The sequence below is a fragment of the Heterodontus francisci genome, unplaced genomic scaffold (assembly GCF_036365525.1).
Source record: "Heterodontus francisci isolate sHetFra1 unplaced genomic scaffold, sHetFra1.hap1 HAP1_SCAFFOLD_148, whole genome shotgun sequence".
NCBI lineage: Eukaryota > Metazoa > Chordata > Chondrichthyes > Heterodontiformes > Heterodontidae > Heterodontus > Heterodontus francisci.
In genome coordinates this window covers 1,298,171-1,305,870 of record NW_027142345.1, presented here as the reverse complement: position 1 = coordinate 1,305,870, position 7,700 = coordinate 1,298,171, and the positions used below count along the sequence as shown (strand labels likewise).

The 7,700-nt window shown below is 43.5% G+C and overlaps 1 non-coding gene across 1 annotated transcript; it reads left to right on the top strand.

The window, feature by feature from the left end:
* Positions 1-6,346: 6,346 nt before the first annotated feature.
* Positions 6,347-6,437, top strand: trnar-ucu (transfer RNA arginine (anticodon UCU)). Its single transcript is given in 2 exon segments — positions 6,347-6,383; positions 6,402-6,437. It is a non-coding gene; the product is annotated as a tRNA-Arg (tRNA).
* Positions 6,438-7,700: the final 1,263 nt, after the last annotated feature.

The window sequence follows — 7,700 nt, the reverse complement described above, 5'->3', positions numbered from 1 at the left end:
CCTACATTAACAGTGGCTTGGTGTCCTTGTTTTGGAAGAAAATACATACATTCAAGTTTTCCAAAAAATTAAAGAACACAACATGTGAGTAATATTCCCCATTGCTTTCTCAGTACTGATGGATTGTGAAGCGGGAGACAGCCAGAAGTGCCACTGAGCCGCACAGACCCCGAGCTGAGAATGAAATGAGATCAAATTCAATCTTTCATAGTGAGATGCTGCTGAGAAGTAAGAGTCCTGAATCAAAGCAAGACTTGCTCATTTCAAACACTCCCTGTACTCTCTGCTCATGAAGCCTTACAAAAGGGAAAAACAGAATGGCACTCAAACTCACAACCCTGCCATTAAAAGTCTCATATTCGACTGACAGAACTGTCACTTCTACTCGGTCTCTTATTGGATGGATGCAACTCCAACGCAGGGATGGCATTCAAATCCTCCCATGGGTCCAGATGTCAGACTGAGTTCCATGTTGTAGACTCAAGCAAAGGAAATCTGCTCACTTCCAAAACTATCAGCGAGTTGAAGCTGATTCCAATCAACATCATCAGAGGTCAGAACTACCTGGTGAAAGAAGACACCCTGAAGAAGGATCCACAATAATTCAAAGGCATCGACAAAGTGAAAAACAAGAAAATCGATGAGTCAATGCAAGCCAAACAACAGAAACTCTGAAGAATTCCATTCCAATCCAGTCCAGAACCCAGTCCTGTTGTTTTTGGAGTCAGGTCACAATTGCAGCAACAACTTTATATTCCCACTTGGCTATCTGTGCATTTAGTTAATTGCAATTTTGTCGACAAGCTCTTTGAATCCAGTTGTCTGGTCCTCAAGCCAGCTCCGGATGGAAGTCAATTCCACCTTCTGCAAGGCTGAAACCAATAGATAACCTTAATCTAAAAGTGCCAGCAGGCCAGGGCTCGTCCGCGACTTGAACCCGGGAGCTCTGGCATGTTAATTAACCATACTCCCTAAGCGAGAATCATACCCCTAGACCAACGAGCCACTGACAAGTCAAGCTTTATTAGCTGCTGTGGAATTTCACTTGAACCCCCCTGCCAATCATCCATTTTTTTTCAGATCAAAGCAACATCCTGCAAATGCTGAAATAAAAACAGAAAGTGCTGGAAATGTTCAGCAGCTCTGGCAGCATCTGTGCTGTGAGAAACACAGTTAACGTTTCAGGGCACTCACCTTTTGTTTCAGCCATCCTTTCAGACTGCTTCTGTCCATCCAATCTCACTTTCTATTCTATCCACATTCTAACCATTCACTACGTTACTACATTTTTCATGAATTCCTCATTTCTTTTATTAATGACAATTTTGTATTTCTGGCCTTTGCTTCAGACACCACCACAAGTGGAATCATGTCTCCATCTACCCAATCAAACCATTTCGCTGTATCCTCACATTGCAATGTTTCTTTGACCCTGACTGACTGTGGAGTTTCTGCTGCTTACTTGCAGTTCTTGCTTCCCGCCAGTAGATGTCACCTCACTCCAATACAGTGAAGTTTACAAATCTGAGAGAGACACAACAGGAAATAATTGTTCACATTCTAGTGAATGTGTGGGATTTAGAAATACGAGGAGTGGAGACGGGTTATTATTGCACTCTGCTATTACATCTTTTATAATGGACTCCAGCATGTTCCCCACGACTGATGTCAGGCTAACCGGCATATAATTCGCTGTTTTCTTTCTGCCTCTTTTTTTAAATAGCGGAGTTACATTAACTACCGTCCAATCCATTGGAACTGTTCCAGAGTCGATAGAATTTTGAAAAAAGACCAGAAATGCATCTGCTATTGCAAGGGCCACTTCCTTAAGTACTCTGGGATGTAGATTATCAGGCCCTGGGGATTTATCGGCTTTCAATCCCATCAATTTCCCAAACATTCCCTACTAATACTGATTTCATACAGTTCCTCCTTCTCACTAGACCCTATGTTCCCCAACATTTCTGGGAGATAATTTGTATCCTCCTTTGTGAAGACAGATCCAAAGTATGTATTTAATTGGTCTGCCATTTCTTTGTTCCCCATTATAAATTCCCCCGTTTCTGACTGTCAGGGGCCCACATTTGTCTTCACTAATCTTTTTCTCTACACATATCTATAGAAGCTTTTCCAGTCAGTTTTTATGTTCTCTGCTAGCTTACTCTCATACTCTATTTCCCCCTTCTTAATCAATCCTTTTGTCCTCCTCTGCTAAATTCCGAACTGCTCACAATCTTCAGGTTTGCTGCATGTTCTGGCCATTTTATATTTCTCCTCCTTGGATCTAATACTTTCCTTAATTTCTTTTGTAAGCCACAGTTGAGCCACCCTTCCTGTTTTACTTTTGCACAGACAGGAATGAACAATTGTTGTAATTCATCCATGCGCTCTTTAAATGCTAGCCATTGCCTATCCACTGTCAACCCTTTAAGGAACATTCCCCAATCTATCATAGCCAACTCCCGCCTCATACCTTCATAGTTTCCTTTGTTTAGATTCAGGACCCTAGTCTCGGAATCAACTCTCTCATTCTCCATCTTAATGAAGAATTTTATCATATTATGGGCACACTTCCCCAAGGGACCCCTCACAACAAGATTGTTAACTAATCCTTTCTCATTACTCAATACCCAGTCCAGGATGGCCTGTTCTCTAGAGGTGTTATACACCTCTATCAATTCTCCACTCAATCTCCTTTGATATAGGCAGAATAATCCTAGCTTTTGGAACCTAACCTTGTAACTAAAATCTCCCATCCCTGGATCCATTCTGGTAAATCGCCTCTGCATCCTCTCAAGGACCCTCACATTCTTTCTAAAGTCTGCTGTGCAGAACTGGAAGCAACACTCCAATTGGGGCCTAACCAGAGTTTTATAATGGTTCAGCATAACTTCCCTGCTTTCGTACTCAATGCCTCTATTTATAAAGCCCAAGATCCCATATGCTTTGCTAACCACTCTCGCAATATGTTTTGCCACCTTCAAAGATCGGTGCACATGAACCCCAAGTCCCTCTATTCCAGCACACTCTTTATAACTGTGCCATGAAGTATATATTGCCTCTCCCTATTCCTTATGACAAAATACATCACCTCACACTTGTCACTATTAAATTCCATCTGCCACCTGTCTGCCCATTCTGCTAGCCTATCACTGTCCTGTTGCAGGCAGTTCATATCATCCTCACTGTTTGCCACTCCTCCAAGTTTGGTGTCATCGGCATATTTTGAGATTCTACTCTGTATTCCACGATCCAAGTCACTTTCCTTTAGCAAAAAAAGCAGTGGTTCAAGCACTGACCCTTGGGGAACACCACTGTCGACTATCCTCCGGTCTGACCAAGAACCAATTAATATGACTCGCTGTTTTCAGTCTTTAAAACAATTTACTATCCAAATGGACACTGACCTTCCTAATCCATGAACCCCAATTTTGTTAACCACCCTTTTATGTGGTACTTTATATAATGCTTTCGTAACATCCACATAAACAACATCCACTGCATTCCCTTCATCAGCATTCTCAGATAGTTTATCAACAAATGCAGTTAGATTTGTCAAGCATGAACTCCCATTTATAAATCCATGCCCACTCTCCTGAATTAACTCAAACCTCTCCAAAGGACTTGATTTTTTTCCCTGACCTGTTGATCTCGTGCTGATAGCAAGCTCACCATAGAGCATGTATTTGGCAATGTGACCGTCATCCATTTGGCCCAGTCAACAGAGTCACCGCTGACTCAAGAGGGCAAACATGCTGCGGATCCCTGCACGCTGGTGTACTTCCGCATTCGGCACTCTGTCCTGCCAGGAGATGCCCAGTATCCATCTGAGGCAGTGGAGGTGGAAGCTGTTCAGCCGCTTTTTTTGGCTTGTATAAGTTGTTGGTGCTTCTCTACTATAAAGCAGGGTGCTGAGAACATAAGCCTGGTACACGTGGAGCTTTGTATTTTCGGTCAGTTTGCTGTCGGTTCACACTTGTCTTCTCAACTTTGACATGACAGCTGCAGCATTGGCAATCCTGGTGCTGATTTCAGCATCAAGGGCCAGATTGCTGGTGATTGTTGATGGAAGGTATGTGAAGCTGTTGACAACCTCCAAAGTGAGGTTGTCGATGTTGATGGAAAGTGGAGTCTCTACGTCCTGGCCCGTAACTTTCATCTTCCTGATGCTGATTGTCAGTCCAAATTCTTTGCAGGCCAGGGAGAACCGATTTACAAGCTGCTGTGACTGAACTTCATTATGGGATGTCAGCACAGCATCATCAGCAAATAGCAACTCACAGACTAGGAATTTACCCACTTTGGTCTTGGCGCACAGTCTTGCCAAGTTGAACAGCTTGTCGTCAGCTCTGATGTGCAGGTGAACACCCCCATCTGAGTCATTGAAAGTGTACAATAGCAGCATGGAGAAGAATATGCCAATTATAAAGGATGTGATAACTAGACAGTTCGAAAATGATGACATGATTGGGCAGAGTCAACATAGATTTATGAAAAGGAAAACAGGTTTCAAAAACCTGTTGAGATTTTTGAGGATGTTACCTATAGAACAGATAAAGGAGAACCAGTGGATGTGTGGTATTTGTATTTTCCTTTGGTAAGGTCCCACACAGGAGGTGAGTAAACAAATTTAGAGCACATAGGCTTGGGGATAATATACTGATATGGATTGAGAATTGGTTAACAGACCGAAAACAGAGAGCAGGAATAACGGGTCCTTCTCAGGATGGCAGGCTGTTACTATTGGGGTACTGCAAGGATCAGTGTTGGAGCCAGAGCTGTTAACAACCTATATAAATGATTTGGATGTGGGAATTAAATGTAATATTTCTAAGTTTGCAGATGACACAAAGCTCGGTGAAGTATGAGTTGTGAGGAGGATGCAGAGAGGCTTCCAGGGGACCTGGAGAGGCTAAGTGAATGGGCAGGAACATGGAATATTTTGTGAATAAGTGTGAAGTTATTCACTTTGGTAGAATAAACAGAAAGACAGAGTATTTATTAAATGGTGAGAGGTTGGGAAGTGTCGATGTCCAACCAAGGGTGTCCTTGTTCCTGAGACACTAAAAGCTCTTGTGCAGGTGCAGCAATCAATTAGGAAGGCAAATGGTATGCTGTACCCACACGAGGGGTCATGAGTACAGGAGTAAAGATGTCTTGCTGCAATTGTATAGAGCCTTGGTGAATCCGCAATGGAGTATTGTGTACAGTTTAGTCACCTCATCTTATGAAGGCTACACTTGCCATAGAGGGGGTGAAACAGAGGGTCAACAGACTAATCTTTTTTTTGCATTTATTTCATTTCATCTCAGTTTGTTCAGTTTGCTTACCTACTGTTTTTTTTCAGGTTTGCACTTGCTGCTGTTCAATCTTCAGTCCGTTAACACCTAATCTGTACTAATGCTTTGTCTTTCAACACACCATTAACATATTGTTTGTCTTTGCTGCATGACCTTTTGGTCAGCTATGTGGCCTTGTCCAATCTACACCTTCTCCTTTGTTATCTCTTGCCCCACCCCCACCTCACTTGCTTATAACCTGTGACATTTCTAATATATGTCAGTTCCGAAGATGGGTCACTGACCTGAAACGTTAACTCTGCTTCTCTTTTCACAGATGCTGCCAGACCTGCTGAGTGGTTCCAGCATTTCTTGTTTTTATGTCACCAGACTAATCCCTGGGATGGTGGGATTGTCTTATTAGGAAACTGGGCCTGTATTCCTTAAAGTTTCGAAGAATGAGAGGTGATCTGATTGAAACTGACAAAATTCTTACAGGGTGTGACAGTGTGGATGTAGACAGGATGTTTGCCCTGGTTGGTGAGTCTAAAACTAAAGGACATCCTCTCAGAATAAGGAGTAGGCCATTTAAAACTGAGATGGGTGGAATTTCTTCACTCAGACGGTGGTGAATCATTGGAATACTGTGCCCCAGAGGGCTGTGGCAGCTCAATCATTGAGCATGTTGAAGACAGAAATTGATAGAAATCTTGATACTCATGACATCAAGGGATATGGGGATAGCATGGGAAAGGGGCTTTGAGGTAGGTGATCAGCCATGATCGAATTGAATGACAGAGCAGGCTCGACGGGCTGAATAGCTTACTCCTATGTTCCTCTGTTCCTAAGAGAGTTGGCGCCAGCGCGCAGCCCTGCTTTACCCCACTGCTGATCTTGAAAGCGTCTGATGTTGCTGCATTGTAACTGATGGAACTATGCATGTTCTCGTGGAAAGAAGAGATGATGCCCAAAAGGTCAGGAGGGCAGCCTCTGTTCCATTGCAGTTTGAAGAGGCCGTCTCTGCTGACAAGATCAAAGGCCTTAGTGAGGTCAATGGAAATGTGTGAGGCTCTGTGGTGCAATGGATAGCGTGTTGGACTTCTAAATAATGATGAAGACGATATTCGAAGGTTGTGGGTTCAAGTCCCACCAGAGTCAGATTTTGGACCAGAAACAGAGGAGCACAACGGAACAACAAATGAAGAAATGCGCCAAAAGCACAGACTCGGAGACAGAGCGAGAGAGAGAGGAGCAGAGCAGGGGAAAAAAATCGAGGAGTGACGGCACAATGGAGAGTGAGAGCAGGGAAACAGAGAGCCGCTGTGGTGAGGAAACAGGATTTGGTTCTTTCTTCGGTGCAGTGGAAGGAGCTGTTTGGTGAGGATCTGGTAAGCTGTGACATCACAGGCAGCCAGGTAGTTGATTGGTTTGGAAGAACCGACCTGCTTGATGCGCATCTGGTAAGTGATTAATTTCCATTTTAGTCCTAACGTTTAAAATAGTAAACAAACTAGTGGTAAGTTTAATAAAATATGCAATAAAATGAATAATTGAATAAAATATTTAAGTAGTTAATTGAAACACGTTAAGGATGACAGGACAGGTGATGTGTCACAGCTGCAGCATGTGGGAGTTCCTGGATGCCAGTGTGATCCAGGGCAAACACGTCTGCAGTAAGTGTTTGCGGCTCAAAGAGGGAGAAAAAAGGAATGTAGTGGTAGTAGGGGACAGTATAGTAAGGTGGATTGACTCTGTTCTCTGCAGCAAAAGCAAGAGTCCAGACGGCTGTGTTGCCTGCCGGTGCCAGGATTCAGGACATCTGCTCAGGGCTGGAGCGAAACATACAATGGGAGGGGGAGGATCCAGTCGTCGTGGTCCATGTCGGTACCAACGACATAGGCAGGACAAGGATAGAGGTTCTGCAAAGTCAGTATGAGGAACTCGGCACCAAATTAAGAAGCAGAACCTCAAAGTTAATCATCTCTGGATTATTACCTGAGCCATGTGCAAATTGGCATAGGACAAATAAGATTAGAGAAAGTAATGTGCGGCTGAAAGACTGGTGTGGTAGTAGTGGGTTCTGGTTCGTGGGGCATTGGCACCAGTACTGGGGAAAGAGGTGGCTGTACCGTTGGGACGGTCTACACCTGAACCGTGCTGGTGCCGGTGTTCTAGCGAGCCACATAACGAGGGAAGTAGAGACGGTTTTAAACTGAATAGTGGGGGCAAGGGATCAAATTTGGGAAGATATGGTGAATCAAGGAGGAGAGACAAGGCAAGAGAGAAAGGTATAAATATGGGAAATGATAAACAGACTGTGACAGGAAGGGACAGAATGTACAAATCTAAGAGTAAATCGACAGATAACGCCAGAGGTGACAAAAATAATAAAAGGACAAAACTAAATGCTCTGTATCTGAA